Source organism: Mustela erminea, chromosome X, assembly GCF_009829155.1.
Source record: "Mustela erminea isolate mMusErm1 chromosome X, mMusErm1.Pri, whole genome shotgun sequence".
Classification (NCBI taxonomy): Eukaryota; Metazoa; Chordata; class Mammalia; order Carnivora; family Mustelidae; genus Mustela; species Mustela erminea.
In genome coordinates this window covers 49,011,186-49,027,168 of record NC_045635.1, presented here as the reverse complement: position 1 = coordinate 49,027,168, position 15,983 = coordinate 49,011,186, and the positions used below count along the sequence as shown (strand labels likewise).

The 15,983-nt window shown below is 38.7% G+C and overlaps 1 protein-coding gene across 1 annotated transcript in view; it reads right to left on the bottom strand.

The window, feature by feature from the left end:
- Positions 1 to 4,426: 4,426 nt before the first annotated feature.
- Positions 4,427 to 15,983, bottom strand: part of NBDY (negative regulator of P-body association) — a 277,737-nt gene continuing 266,180 nt past the window's right edge. Inside the window, exon 3 of the mRNA XM_032329893.1 lies at positions 4,427 to 6,314. The gene's annotated coding sequence lies outside the window, so the exon portion shown is untranslated. The remainder of the gene's footprint in view (positions 6,315 to 15,983) is intronic.

Genomic DNA, 15,983 nt, shown 5'->3' with positions numbered 1-15,983 from the left:
TCCTTGAGGAGAACACAGGCAGCAACCTCTTCGACCTCAGCCGCAGCAACATCTTCCTAGGAACATCGCCAAAGGCAAGGGAAGCAAGGGCAAAAATGAACTATTGGGATTTCATCAAGATCAAAAGCTTTTGCACAGCAAAGGAAACAGTTAACAAAATCAAAAGACAACTGACAGAATGGGAGAAGATATTTGCAAACGACATATCAGATAAAGGACTAGTATCCAGAATCTATAAAGAACTTAGCAAACTCAACACCCAAAGAACAAATAATCCAATCAAGAAATGGGCAGAGGACATGAACAGACATTTCTGCAAAGAAGACATCCAGATGGCTAACAGACACATGAAAAAGTGCTCCATATCACTCGGCATCAGGGAAATACAAATCAAAACCACAATGAGATATCACCTCACACCAGTCAGAATGGCTAAAATCAACAAGTCAGGAAATGACAGATGCTGGCGAGGATGCGGAGAAAGGGGAACCCTTCTCCACTGTTGGTGGGAATGCAAGCTGGTGCAACCACTCTGGAAAACAGCATGGAGGTTCCTCAAAATGTTGAAAATAGAACTGCCCTATGACCCAGCAATTGCATTACTGGGTATTTACCCTAAAGATACAAACGTAGTGATCCAAAGGGGCACGTGCACCCGAATGTTTATAGCAGCAATGTCCACAATAACCAAACTATGGAAAGAACCTAGATGTCCATCAACAGATGAATGGATCAAGAAGATGTAGTATATATACACAATGGAATACTATGCAGCCATCAAAAGAAATGAAATCTTGCCATTTGGGACAACATGGATGGAACTAGAGCGTATCATGCTTAGCGAAATAAGTCAAGCAGAGATAGACAACTATCACATGATCTCCCTGATATGAGGACGTGGTGATGCAACATGGGGGCTTAAGTGGGTAGAAGAAGAATCAATGAAACAAGATGGAATTGGGACGGAGACAAACCATAAGTGACTCTTAATCTCACAAAACAGACTGAGGGTTGCTGTGGGGAGGGGGTTTGGGAGAAGGGGGTGGGATTATGGACATTGGGGAGGGTATGTGCTTTGGTGAGTGCTGTGAAGTGTGTAAACCTGGTGATTCACAGACCTGTACCCCTGGGGATAAAAATATATGTTTATAAAAAATAAAAAATTAAAAAAAGAAGAAATGGATAAATTCCTAGAAACATATAATCTACCAAGAAAGAAATAGGAAGAAATAGAAAATTTGAACAGACTGATACATAGGAGGAAAATTCAGTCAATAATCAAAAATGAAAGTTCAAGACTTGTCGTCTTCACAGGTGAATTTTACCGAACACTTAAAGAAGAGTTACTACCTATTCTTCTCAAACTATTCCAACAAGTAGTAAAGGTAAGAAATCTTCCAAATTCACTCTATGAGACAAGCATTTTCCTGATACCAAAATGGGTTAAAGACAGTACTTACAGAAGAAGCTACAGACCAATATCCCCGATGAATATAGATGCAAAAGCTCTTAATAAAACAGTAACCATCTTAACTCAATAATACATTAGAATATCATTCACTACAATCGAATGTGTTTTATTTCTGAGTTGTCAGTGTGGGTCAATATTCACTAATCAATCAACATCTTACATCATATCAATCAAAGTAAAGATAGGAATCATATGATCATTTCAATAGATGCAGAAAAAAGCATTTGTCAAATACAACATCCATTCATGATAAAAGGCCCTCCACAACGACGTTTTAGAAGGAACACACTTCAAAACAATAAAGACCATATCTGAAAAACCCAAAACTAACAACATCCTCAATAGAGAAAAACTGAGAACATTTCCTCTAAGGTCAGGAAGAAGACAAGGATATTTACTTTCACCACTTTTATTCAAAATAGTACTGGAAGTCCCACTCATAGCAATCAGAGAACAAAAAAGAAATAAAAGGCATCCAAATCAGTAAGGAAGAAGTAAAACTTTACTTATTGCACATGACAAGACACTATATATAGAAAACCTAAAAGACTCCACCAAAAAACTGCTAGACTTTCTAAACGAATTCAGTATAGTTGCAGGATACAAAATCAATGTACATAAATGTGTTGCATTTTTATATATCACTAATTGAAACAGCGGAAAGAGAAGTAAAGAAAACAATGTGTGAAATTTAAGAAATAAAACAAATTAGCAAAGGAAAATAAGAGACAAACTAAGAAACAGATTCATAACTATAGGGAGCAAACTGATGGTTACCAGAACAGAGGTGGGTGGGAGAATGGGTAAAAAAGGTGATGAGGATTAAAGAGTACACTTTTCATGATAAACCCTGAGTAATATATAGAATTTTCCAATCACAGACTGTACACCTGAAACTAATAAAACACTATGTTAACTATGCCAGAATTAATAATAAGAACTTAATAAAATACTCTTCTTTGGAGTATTTATTTTTATTTAAAAATAAAGGGCATTCTGCTGTTTGGGGATGCAGTTTTGTGAATATATTTGTTAGATTCATCTGGTCAAATGTGTCATTCAAAGCCACTGTATCTTTGTTATTTTCCTATCTGTAAGATCTATCCATTGATATAAGTTTGGTGTCTTCATCTGTTTCTACTGATGTCAAAGTTCATGCTATTACTATATTACTGTAGATTTTTTTCCCTTTATGTGTGTTAATAATTGCTTTATTTATTTGGGTGTTCCCATGTTGGGTACATAAATATTTACAACTCTTTCTTCTTGTTTGACTATTGTGATTATCATTACGTAGTGTCTGTCTTTGTTTCTTGTTACAATACTTGTTTTAAAGTCTATTTTTTCCAGTATTGCTACCCCAGCTTTCCTTTCATGTCCATCTGCATGATACTTTTTTCTATCATGTTGATTTCAGTCACCATGTGTCGATAGGCCTAAAGTGAATTGGTTGAAATCAGGATATAGATGCGTCTTGTTTTTTTTATCCATCCAATCACCTTATGTCTTTTAATTGAAGCATTTTCTCCATATACATTCGAAGTAATTGTTGATAGGGATTGAATTATTGCCATTTTGTTTCTTGTTTTATGGATTTTTTGGGTTGCTGCTGTTCTTTCCTTCTCCTTTCATGTGGTTTTATGGTTTTTGTACTGACATGCTTGACTTCCATTCCTTTTATTTTTTGACAAGTTTTTGATTTGTGGTTACCATTAGTTTTATATATCGCATTCCATGCATATAGTAATCTATATTAAATTGATGGCCACTTAAGTTTGGACTATTCTGAAGGTACTAAATATTTAACACTGTCCCCTACATTTTATGCATGTTTTCATTTTAACATCTTTACACCATGAATGCATTAACAGATTATTTATAGATATTCTTAATTTTATTGATGTGCTTATTTTTTTTAATTTCTACATATCAATTTTCCTTTCCCTTCAAAGTCCTCTTTAAAAATTTTTTTAAGGCTGGTTTAGTGGTGAGAAATTCCTTTTACTTTGTCTAGGAAATTTTTTTCTTTATCTCTCCTTCTGTTCTGAATGATAGCCTTGCTGGATAGAGTATTCTGTTTGCCATTTTTGTTTTTGTTTTTTCTTTCAGCACTTTTACTATATCATGCCACTTTCTCCTGGCCTGCAAAGTTTCTCCTGAAAAATCCACTGGTACCCTATGGGGTTTCTCTTGTACTTAACTGTTTTCTTTTGCTCCCTTTACAATTCTGTCTTTATCACTACTTTTTGCCAGTTTAAAAATGATCTCTCTTGGCATTGACATCCTTGGGCAATTTTGTTGGGGGGTGGGTTGTCTCTGTTCTTCCTGGATCTGGATGTCAGTTTTCTTCAAATAGATTTTATGCTCCCTTTTCTATCTCTTCCTCTGGGATTGCTATAATGCCAATGTTAGCCTTTATTATGTAACTGAGTCCCCTGATTGATTGCTTTCCATTCCTCTGTCCTCCAAGTCACTGACCTGCTCTTCTGCTTCCTCTTGTCTACTATTTATTCCTTCTAGTGTATTTTAAATTTCAGTTATTGAGTTCTTAATTTCCAGTGGTTCTTTTTTATGTTTTCTATCTCTTTGTTGAGGGTGTTACTGAAGTCTTATATTCCTTTCTCAAACCCAGTGAATATCTTTGTGACCATTACCTTAAATTCTCTATCAGGCATATAACTTATTTCAGGGTTTTCTTTTAAGCTCTCCTGCTTTGATTTTTATCTTGTTCTTCCATTTGGGACATATTCCTCTATCTCCTCATTTTGTCTCCCTCTGTTTTTATATGGCAGAATTTCAGCTAAGTTTCCTGTCTTGATAGTAATGGCCTTATGAATAAGAGGTCCTATAGTGCTCTGCAGTGCAATGTCATCTGTTCATGAGAACCTGGCACTTCAGGGGTGTCTCCTTTGTGCATTGTGTGTACCCTACTATTGTGGCTAAGCCTCATTTGCCTTCAATCCAGCCATCTGCCATGCCTCTCTTGGCCTGTCATGGGCAGAGTTTTTCCCTATGTTGTTAGTGGACCAGTTTAAGGCAACTTCGGTCTTGTTAGATGTGGTGTTTGCCAGAGATGTAGTGGCACCCAACTACAGATGCTCTCCTTGCGTTGTCTTTTGAGAAGCTTTCATTGCTGGGTAAGGCCTGTAGTCAGTACATATGGTTGCCCTATCCCAGCTGTTGGGGATGCAGTCAAACTATTATGTGTGGGTTTCTTCCCCAGTTCTTGGGTCAGGAGCCACTTTGGGATGGTTCTTGCGCTGTTGGGGCTCCTTGCACACTGCCATTCTTGTGGTGCCAATTTGATGGACTGTTGCCAGCAGCTTGTTGGATAGATTGGGTCTTCAAGGGAATATTGGGCAGGGCCCATGGTGCCATCAAGGTCCATTCAGGTCCACTGTAGGTGAGAACTTGCAGCCACCCTGGCAAATACATTCTGGTGCTGGGCTGGAGGGGACAGATTCACAAAAGAGCATGGGGGCATGGTATTCTCTTAGCAAGTTAGGTGGAGAGTGCCTGCTCTGCCCTGGCTCACTTGGGTTTCTGTGTATCTAGGCTGAAGTGTCAGGAATGGAAATGGTGCCCACCAGCTCTTTTGTTCTTAGAAGACTCCTGAAGATCCCTGCCCTTCCAGCACACACTCTGAGATTAGTAAACAAATCTCTTCATATACCACAGGTATTTTTCAAACTGCTGCTTCCCCGCTGTATCTCAGCAAAACTGTTGTTTTTCCCCATTGAGGGCAGCAACTCAATTTTCTGTTGCCTCCCAACTCTACAAGAACTAAGTTGGCTGATTTTTACAGTTCCAGGAGTTCTGTCCCACTGACAGTAAGAACTTCTGAAGTTATGTCACTCTGGTTTTCAAAGCCAAATGTTATGGGGATTTGTCTTCATAGTGAGGGATCTTCATGCCTTGTGTGGGATCCCCTCCTCTCCCCTCTCAATGCTTGAATCCTCCCTCCATCAGAGAGTTCCGTGGGCCATCTGTTTCCCAACTACATCTCCACCCTTACTTCCATTTTCAATATGACCTCTTCATTACATTGAGCTGTGGAGAATATGTTCTTCCAGTGTTTGGGTCATTTTCTGCATTACATATACTGACATGGATTTTTTTTCTAGGTGTATCCGTGGAATGAGATAAGTCTAGGATCCTCCTACTCCACCATCTTCTCTGGAAGTTGTAGCTTTCATAAATGCTTCCAACTGAGATGCCCTATTTTTTTTTAATATAGAGCATTTCAGAAGTAAAGTAGAATATTACAAAAAGCAAGCACATCAACCATTTTAACAAGGAAAACACTTAACATGTAGAAGAATAAGAAATACCATAGAATAGATAGATAGAATAGAAATATTGACAGTAAAGTGAGGAGAATATCCTGGAAAATTAATTATTTTAAACTTCATATCCCTTACACATTTCCCTGGTGTTTTTACCCTACAAGAAATGAGTAGATGGTCATCTGTAGGGGGAAAAAGTTATATTTTGACAACAAGTTTAGTAATATTTTGTATTTGTAATTATTATAAAACATTTACTAAAAACTTACAATTTACTAGATAGTAGTCATACAGAACTAACAGAACAACGAGAAACAAAATTTATTGGTACCTTAATGGATTTATAGGAATTCAAAGTTACACAGCAAGGACTAGGTATCACAAAAGATAGCATTGATTGCCTGCTGCAGGACCATCTTACAGGGCTTATTTGCCATCGTGAGTCACCATAATCCAGGCCATGGTCTTCAATCTTAGACGTCTACAGCCTGATCTTGATTATATCCCAGAATTCATCCAAATTCAGGAGGTGAAATTATGCTGATTATACCATAAGACTGAAAGATATAAACACAGAAGGAGAATCTATTAATTTATAGTAAGAAATGCAACTATCATACAGGTCATATATGACTGTTGAGAAGATAAAACACTTTCCCTTTGAGGTGGGTTACAAGAAAAACAAGATGATTTGAGCATTTCTTCATAAACATAAAATGTAGGTCATAGGCTGCTGATAACTGGCATAGTGCTTTGTATCTGATGAGTCTGACTGCACAGTGAAGATTCATCTGTCACACAGACCAGATCTTTCCATCACCCTAGAAGTTTTCCCTTAAGAAAAGTGTTGGAATGTATTTCTCTATGTTTCTCATTTTTCTAAGCTTCCTTAACTGATGAACCAGACCCGAGTTGACCCTGTTAACCTTCAACACATTCTTATGTTTCTTAGAAAATCTGTATTTATTTTTTAAGATTTCATTCATTTATTTGTCAGAGAGAGAGAAAGAACACAATCAGGAGGAGTGGCAGAGGGAGAAGTAGTCTCCCACCTGAGGAAGAAGCCCAATGTGGACCCGATCCCAGGACCGTGGGATCATGCCCTGAGCTGAAGGCAGATGCTTAACTGTCCCACTTGTCCCATATTTATTTACACAAATGATACATGAATATAATGGAACTGTATAAAATCTAAACACCATACACAAAACTCTTGCCAAAAATCTTCTCCCTTTCTTCAATCCTTCTATATCCAGAAGGCAACATAAGTATAAGTTCTTCCTAGACTTCTCCTTATGCATTTAAATATACACAGCAACAGTATTTACAGAAATATAAAGTTTTAGATAAGAGGTTTTGAATATAAGTTAAATCATACCATACATGCTAATCTTCTAATTGTTTTAATCCACTTAGTATCACAATGATTTTCTATATGAAAATATAACTTCCTCAATATTTCAATTGCCTCATGATATTACATTGCATAACAGAATAATTTATTTAGTCATTCCTTTCTTTTTTTTTTTTTTTTTTTTTAAAGATTTTATTTATTTATTTGACAGAGAGAAATCACAAGTAGATGGAGAGGCAGGCAGAGAGAGAGAGAGAGAGAGAGAGAGGGAAGCAGGCTCCCTGCTGAGCAGAGAGCCCGATGTGGGACTCGATCCCAGGACCCCGAGATCATGACCTGAGCCGAAGGCAGCGGCTTAACCCACTGAGCCACCCAGGCGCCCTTTAGTCATTCCTTTCTTAAAAAGCACTTAGAATACATACAACTTTTCTTTATTCCAAACAATGATGTGTGTTTATTCACATGCAGGAGTATTTTCATAGTTTTCATAGATAAAATATGTATTAAAGAGCATACACATATACTCTTATAGACAGTATACATTTCACCACATTCTTAAAACTGAACATTATAAAGACTTTTGATTATTGGAAGTATGATTGTTTAAAAGTGGTACACATATTGAATTATATATATCCATGGTAGTAATGAAATAAACTTAATTTATTATTGGATATTCATATTTTTGCTGCTAAGAACTCTCTGACCATTTTTCTATTGAGTTATTTGTGGTTTTTTAAAAATATTTTATTTATTTATTTGATAGAGAGAGATCACAAGTAGGCAGAGAGACAGGCAAAGAGAGAGGGGGAAGCAGGTTCCCCAGGGGGCAGAGAGCCTGATGCAGGGCTCTATCCTAAGACACTGGGGTCATGACCTGAGCCGAAGGCAGAGACTTAACCTACTGGGCCACCCAGGTGCCCCAAGTTATTTGTGTTTTTTATTATGTTTTAGTGTTTTGTACATTTTAGAAACTAATAATGTATCTATAATTTGTTTTTGAAGTGTTATATATAACATTGTTTATAAACTGTTTTGTATATACATTGTTTTCTAAGTTTGTATATGATGTCTTCAATCATAAAGATTGAATGTGTTATAGACTTCTGGGGGGGGCAAGATGGAGGGAAAGTAGAAGGCATGTTTCAACTGGTCCCCTAAAGTGAGCTGATTATCTACCAGAACACTGAACACACATTAAATCAGCCTGAGATGTAGGATTATACACTTCTGGATCTCAATGGGGGCAGAAGACACCAGTGGACAGGTAAAGCTGAGTTGGAATGTTGGACTAATACTGGAAAATAAACAAAAGGGGGAGGGAGCCACCAGAAGCGACCCATTGGGAAGTAATACTGCAGTACAACAGAGCCCTGTGATTGGGAACCAGCATTAACTTGGAGTCTTGTTAAAAACACTCAAAAAGAGCAAAAGATCTTACGTGGAAATTGGTGGAATCGGGCAGTTAGGGGCTTAAGCCCACTGACACAGGGTAGCCACCACCGGAAAACTGCCAGGGAGAGTGCAGCAAAGCATCCAGGCCATGGTCCCTGAGCTGCCAGTGCAAGTGAGAGCAGCTGGATGGCAGTGCGCATGAGAGATTCTGGCCAGCTGGTGCTCTCTAGAACCACAGCCTTTTGTACTTGGCATGCTCGCTGTGAGACCTGGGTCTGAGTGGCTCTCTGCTCACTCCCCTGAGAGGGGTCCATGCAGGCTCTAGCTGGTGCTCTCTACAACAGGTGAGAGTCTGAACACTTGCAGCCCAGGCTGACAGGAAAATCTCAGTGAGCTATCTCTACTTGGGATCTCTCCAGTGGTTTGGACCTGCCCAGACAGCCTCAGCAAAGGCAGCCACTGGAAGCCAACTCTCTGGACTAATACTGCTCCTGCTTTTAGTAGCACCAGGGTAAACGAGGGAGCTCCTGCGATCCCTGAGACTGTGGCTGAGGACGTTCTTTGCCATTGAGAGGTGGCAGAGGGGTAGTTTATGTGCTATGGAGCACCCAGAGGGGAATAGACAGAAGCTTCTTTCTCAGACAGAGTTCTGGGTGCAGTTTGCTTTCCTCTAAACCTCTGAAGAATGGCCAAAAGCCGCCAAGGGGGAAAAAAAAAAAAAGAAAAAGAGAAAAAAAACCTCCAGAGAACAAAAGCCTGAAAAACCAGTTTCCTTAGAGTCCAGCCCCTTGATAGGGGACAGAAGGACTCAACTCTCTCAAGATTGTCTGAAATCCACGTGGCAGGGACCGACCCCAGAAAAACAGCACCCCCCCCAACAACAACAACAACAACAAAAAAAAAACACAAGAGGTCAACCACCACAGGATCCCCATAAAACTGCAAAACCCCAATATCAGGGGAAAAGGAGATATTAAGCTCCTGGTATTGCCGTAAAATGTGTATACTTCATAGATAGAGCTTTTATGTTTTTTTAAAGATTTTGTTTATTTATTTGACAGATAGAGATCACAAGTAGACAGAGAGGTAGGCAGAGAGAGAGAAGAGGAAGCACACTCCCTGCTGAGCAAACAGCCCGATGTGGGGCTCCATCTTGGGACACCGGAATCATGGCCCAAACCGAAGGCAGAGGCTTTAGCGCACTGAGCCTATCCAGGTGCACCCAACTTTCATTCTTTTTTAAATTAATTCCCACTATTCTCATTCTTTTTAATTTTTTTTTTATTTTAAGATTTTTAAAAAAATTTTTAAATTTCTTTTCAGCGTGACAGTATTCATTGTTTTAGCACCACACCCAGTGCTCCATGCAATCTGTGGCCTCCATAATACCCACCACCTGGTTCCCCCAACCTCCCACCCCCCACCCCATCAAACCACTCAGATAGTTTTTGAGTCCATAGTCTCTCTTGATTCATCTCCCCTTCCAATTTCCTTCAACTCCCTTCACCTCTCAAACTCCCCTTGTCCTCCATGCTATTTGATATGCTCCACAAATAAGTGAAACCATATGATAATTGACTCTCTCTGCTTGACTTATTTCACTCAGCATAATCTCTTCCAGTCCCGTCCATGTTGCTACAAAAGTTGGGTATTCATCCTTTCTGATGGAGGCATAATACACCAGAGTATCTATGGACCATATCGTCCTTATCCATTCGTCCATTGAAGGACATCGTCCACAGTTTGGCGACCATAGCCATTGCTGCTATAAACATTGGGGTACAGATGGCCCTTCTTTTCACTACATCTGTATCTATGGGGTAAATACCCTGTACTGCAATGGCAGGGTCATAGGCAAGCTCTATTTTTAATTTCTTAAGGAATTTCCACACTATTCTCCAAAGTGGCTGCACCAACTTGCAGTCCCACCAACAGTGGGAGAGGGTTCCCCTTTCTCCACATCCTCTCCAACACATGTTGTTTCCTGTCTTGCTAATTTTGGCCATTCTAACTGGTGTAAGGTGATATCCCAATGTGGTTTTAATCTAAATCTACACGAAGGCTAGTGATGATGAACATTTTCTCACGTGACTGATAGCCATGTGTATGTCTTCATTGGAGAAGTGTCTGCTCATATTTTCCGCCCATTTTTTAATATGATTATCTGTTTTGTGTAGGTTGAGTTTGAGGAGTTCTTTATAGATCCTAGATATCAATCTTTTGTTGATACTGTCATTTTCAAATATCTTCTCCCATTCCATGGGTTGCCTCTTTGTTTTGTTGACTGTTTCTTTTGCTGTGCAGAAGCTTTTGATCTTGATGAAGTCCCAAAAGTTCATTTTCGCTTTTGTTTCCTTTGCCTTTGGAGACGTATCTTGAAAGAAGTTGCTGTGGTTGATATCGAAGAGATTACTGCCTATGTTCTCCTCTAGGATTCTGATGGATTCCTGTCTCACGTTGAGGTCTTTTATCCATTTTGAGTTTATCTTTGTGTACGGTGTAAGAGAATGGTCCAGTTAATTCTTCTACATATAGCTGTCCAGTTTTCCCAGCACCATTTATTGAAGACACTGTCTTTTCTCCACAGGATATTTTTTCCTGTTTTGTCAAAGATTAATTGACCATAGAGTTGAGGGTCCATATCTGGGCTCTCTACTCTGTTCCACTGCTCTATGTGTCTGTTTTTATGCCAGTACCATGCTATCTTGGTGATCACAGCTTTGTAGTAAAGCTTGAAATCAGGTAACGTGATACCCCCGTTTTATTTTTGTTTTTCAAAATTTCCCTAGAGATTCGGGGTCTCTTCTGATTCCAAACAAATTTTTGGATTATTTGCTCCAGATCTTTGAAAAATACTGGTGGAACTTTGATCGGAATGACACTAAAAGTATAGATTGCTCTAGGCAGTATAGATTTTTAACAGTGTTTATTCTTCCAATCCAAGAGCCTGGAATGGTCTTCCATCTTTTTGTGTCTTCTTCCATTTCCTTCATGAGTGTTCTCTAGTTCCTTGAGTACAGATTCTTTACCTCTTTGGTTAGGCTTATTCCCAGGTATCTTATGGTTCTTGGTGCTATAGTAAATGGAATCGATTCTATAATTTCCCTTTCTGTATTTTCATTGTTCGTGTATAAGAAAGCCACTGATTTCTGTACATTGACTTTGTATCCTGCCACGTTTCTGAATTGTTGTATGAGTTCTAGTAGTTTAGGGGTGGAGTCTTTTCGGTTTTCCATATAAAGAATCATGTCATCTACGAAGAGAGAGAGTTTGACTTCTTCATTGCTAATTGGGATACCTTTTATTTCTCTTGGTTTTCTGATTGCTGTTGTTAGGACCTCTAATACTATATTGAAAAGAGTGGTGAGAGTGGGCATCCTTGTCGTGTTCCTGATCTCAACGGGAAGGCTGCAAGCTTTTTCCAATTGAAGATGATAACTGCTGCGGGTCTTTCATAGATAGATTTGATGAAGTTCAGGAATGTTCCCTCTATCCCTATACTTTGAAGTGTTTTAATCAGGAATGGATGCGGGATTTTGTCAAATGATTTTTCTGCATCAATTGAGAGGACCATGTGGCTCTTCTCTCTTCTCTTATAAATTTGTTCTATCACAATGATTGATTTGCAAATGTTGAACCATCCTTGTAGCTCAGGGATGAATCCCACCTGGTCATGGTAGATAATCTTTTTAATGTGCTGTTGGATCCTGTTGGCTAGGATCTTGTTGAGAATCTTAGCATCCATATTCATCAGTGATATTGGTCTGAAATTCTCCTTTTTGATAGGGCCTTTGCTTGGTTTAGGGATCAGGATAATGCTGGCTTCATAGAAAGAGTCTGGAAACTTTCCTTCTGCTTCAATTTTTTGAAACAGCTTCAGGAGAATAGGTGTTATTTCTTCTTTGAAAGTTTGGTAGAATTCCCCAGGGAATCCGTCAGGTCCTGGGCTCTTGTCTTTTGGGAGGTTGTTGATCACTCTTCAATCTCGTTACTAGATATTCTGGTTGTCAATTTCTTCCTGGTTCAATTTTGGGAGTTTATAGTGTTCCAGGAATGCATCCATTTCATCTGGGTTGCTTAGCTTATTGGCATATAACAGTTGATAATAACTTCTGATGATTGTTTCTATTTCCTTGGGGTTCATTGTGATCTCTCCCTTTTCATTCATAATTTTATGAATTTGGGCTTTCTCTCTTTTCTTTTGGGTTAGTGTGGCCAATGGTTTATCGATCTTATTGATTCTTTCAAAAAATCAGCTTCTAGTTTCATTGATACATTGTACTGTATCTCTGGTTTCTACCTCATTGATCTCAGCTCTAATCTTGATGATTTCCCTTCTTATGTGTGGAGTTGGTTTGATTTGTTGTTGATTCCCCAGTTCTTTAAGGTGTAGAGACAGCTGCTGTGTTCTGGAGTTTTTAATTATTTTGAGGGAGGCTTGGATGGCTATGTATTTCCCCGTTAGGACCGCCTTTGCTGTATCCCATAGGTTTTGGACAGAAGGGTCTTCATTCTCATTGGTTTCCAGGAATTGTTTCAGTTCTTCTTTGTTCTCCTTGTTGATCCAAGCATTCGTAAGCAAGGTGGTCTTTAGCTTCCAGGTGTTTGAGTTCCTTTGGAACTTTTCCTTGTGATTGAGCTCCAGTTACAAAGCATTGTGATTTGAGAATATGCAGGGAATAATCTGTCTTTCGGTATCGGTTGAGTCCTGATTTGTGACCCAGTATGTGGTCTATTCTGGAGAAGGTTCCATGTGCATTTGAGAAGAATGAGTATTCTGTTGTTTTAGGGTGGAATGTTCTGTATATATCTATGAGGTCCATCTGGTCCAATGTGTCATTCAATGCTCTTGTTTCTTTATTGATTTTCTGCTTTGCTGATCTATTTCTGAGAGATGCGTGTTAAGATCTCCAACGATTAGTGTATTCATATCAATATGACTTTTTATCTTATTAACAGTTTTCTTATGTAATTGGCTGCTCCCATATTGGGGGCATAGGTATTTACAATTGTTAGATCATCTTGGGGGATAGTCCCTTTAAGAATGATGTAGGGTCCTTCTGTATCTCTGACTAGAGTCTTAAGTGTAAAATCTAATTTGTCTGATATGAGAATCGCTACCCCAGCCTTCTTTTGAGGCCCATTGGCGTGAAAGATGCTTCTCCATCCCTTCACTTTCAGTCTGGGTGTATCTTTAGGTTCAAAATGGGTCTCTTGTAGACAACATATGGATGGGTCCTGTCATTTTATCCAATCTGCAATCCTGTGCCATTTTATGGGCGCATTTAGGCCATTCACATTGAGGGTGATTATTGATAGATACGTTTTTATTGACATCTTGTTACCTTTGAAGTCTTTCTTTCTGTAGATTGTCTCTATATTTCTGATCAATGCTATTCTTAGGATTTTTCCTCTTTTATAGAACTGTCCTTAATAGTTCCTGCAGTGTCGGCTTGGTGGTTGCATGGTCTTTTAAGCCTTGCCGGTCCTGGAAACTCTTTATCTCTCCATCCATTTTGAATGTCAGTCTTGCTGGATAAAGTATTCTTGGCTGCATGTTCTTCTCATTTAGTGCCCTGAATACATCTTGCCAGCCCTTTCTGGCTTGCCAGGTCTCTGTGGACAGGTCTGACGTTATTCTAATGGGCTTTCCTCTGTAAATAAGGAGCCTCTTTGTCCTGGCAGCTTTCAAGACATTATATCTACAATTATGATTCCTCAATTTGACTGTCAGGTGCCTTGATGTTTTTCTGGAATCTATAATCTTGTGTGGAGACCGTTCAGCCCCTAATACATAAAAGTTGGTTCCATTTGCGAGATTGGGAATGTTTTCAAGAACTTGTTCCACTATATCTTCTAGAGTTCTCTCTTTCTCCACCCCTTCCGGGATTCCAATAATTCTGACGTTGGAACGTTTCATGGCATCATTTATTTCCCTGATTCTGTTTTCATGGCTTCTAAGCTATTTGTTCCAGGCTTCCTCCTGATTTTTTCTATCTGTTTGTCCTCCAGATCACTAATTCTATCTTCTGTCTCAGTTACCCTAGCTTTGAGAGAATTTAGATTAGATTGGAACTCATTGAGAGTATTGTGAACCTCATCCCTGGTAGCTTTCAGCTCTGCCGTAACATTGTGAACATCATCTCTGGTCACTTTCAGTTCGGCCCTAATCAATTCCGATTGGTCATCCATGCCTTTCTCCAACCTAGCTATTGCCTGGATAATTGTTAGCCTGAATTCTCTTTCCGACATATTGTCTATGTTGATAGCCGTTAGCTCTGTTGCAGAAGGTCCATCCTCTGTATTTTTCTTCTGTTGGGCATTCCTCCTCCTAGTCATTTTGACGAGAGATGACTGAATGGATGTAGCTGGAGTATCGACCGTGGTGCAATCAAGGTGCACCTTGGAACACTTCTGAGTAATCAGGATTCCCCACCCAAATGAGAGAAAAAAGAAAAGGAAAAAAAAAAGAGACAGAGAGAGAGAGAGAGACAGGAAAGAAAGGGTAGATAAAAGAGAAGGTTCAGCCCAAATGGGCCCCAAGGTAAGATTGATGTAGTATACAAACAAAAACAGACAAAGAAAAAGACCGATAAAAGTATATGACAAGAGAAAAAAAAACATATATATATATGCAAATAAAGGAAGAACCACATCAAAAAGAACCCCAAGTGTAAGATTTATATACTATCAGGAGACACACAAAAACACAGAAACACTGATGGAAGAAAAAGATGGGAGAGTGGTTATAAATTCTCAGTGTGGGAGAGGAAGGTTGTTTTGATTCTTCCTGGATGTATCTTGATATCTTTTTTAAAGGACTCAACTTTCCTAAGATAAAGGGGGATTAAAATTAGTTTACCTATAAGGGTAGTATTGATTGGGGAAAGGGGATTACTTTGAAGTTTAACTCTATATGAATATTAGAAAATAAAAATTTAAAAAGGAATAAACTAGACTAAACTGAAATTTTAAAAAAAAGAAATTTAAAAAATAGAAATGGAAAAGAAAAACAGGGGTATATATCAAAAAGTTCAGGTTAGAAGGTAATTATAGAATTTGATGTACTGGACATCTCACTCTGATGGTAAATAGGTTAAAAAACTATCTATTTAAAAACAATGAGCCAGAATAGTGGGAACAAATTAAAAATAAAAGTTGTCCTATGAAGTAGTGGTGGTTGTTCTCTTGTAGTCTTTTTTTTTTTTTCTTTCCTGGTTGGTTTTCTGGGGGAGGGACCTGCCACGTGGGTTTTCAATCAATGATGGTTCCTGAGTTAAGTCCTCCCACCCCCCTCAATGGGGTGGGCTCTGAAGAAACTGGTTTTTTCAGGCTTTTTTTCTTGGAGGATTTTATGTTTGTTCACTTTTTTTTTTCTCTCTCTATCCTTTGCTGTATGCTATAGGTTTTGGACTGAAGTGTCTTCATTCTCATTGGTTTCATGAATTGTTTAAATTCTTCTTTGATTTGATTTGAT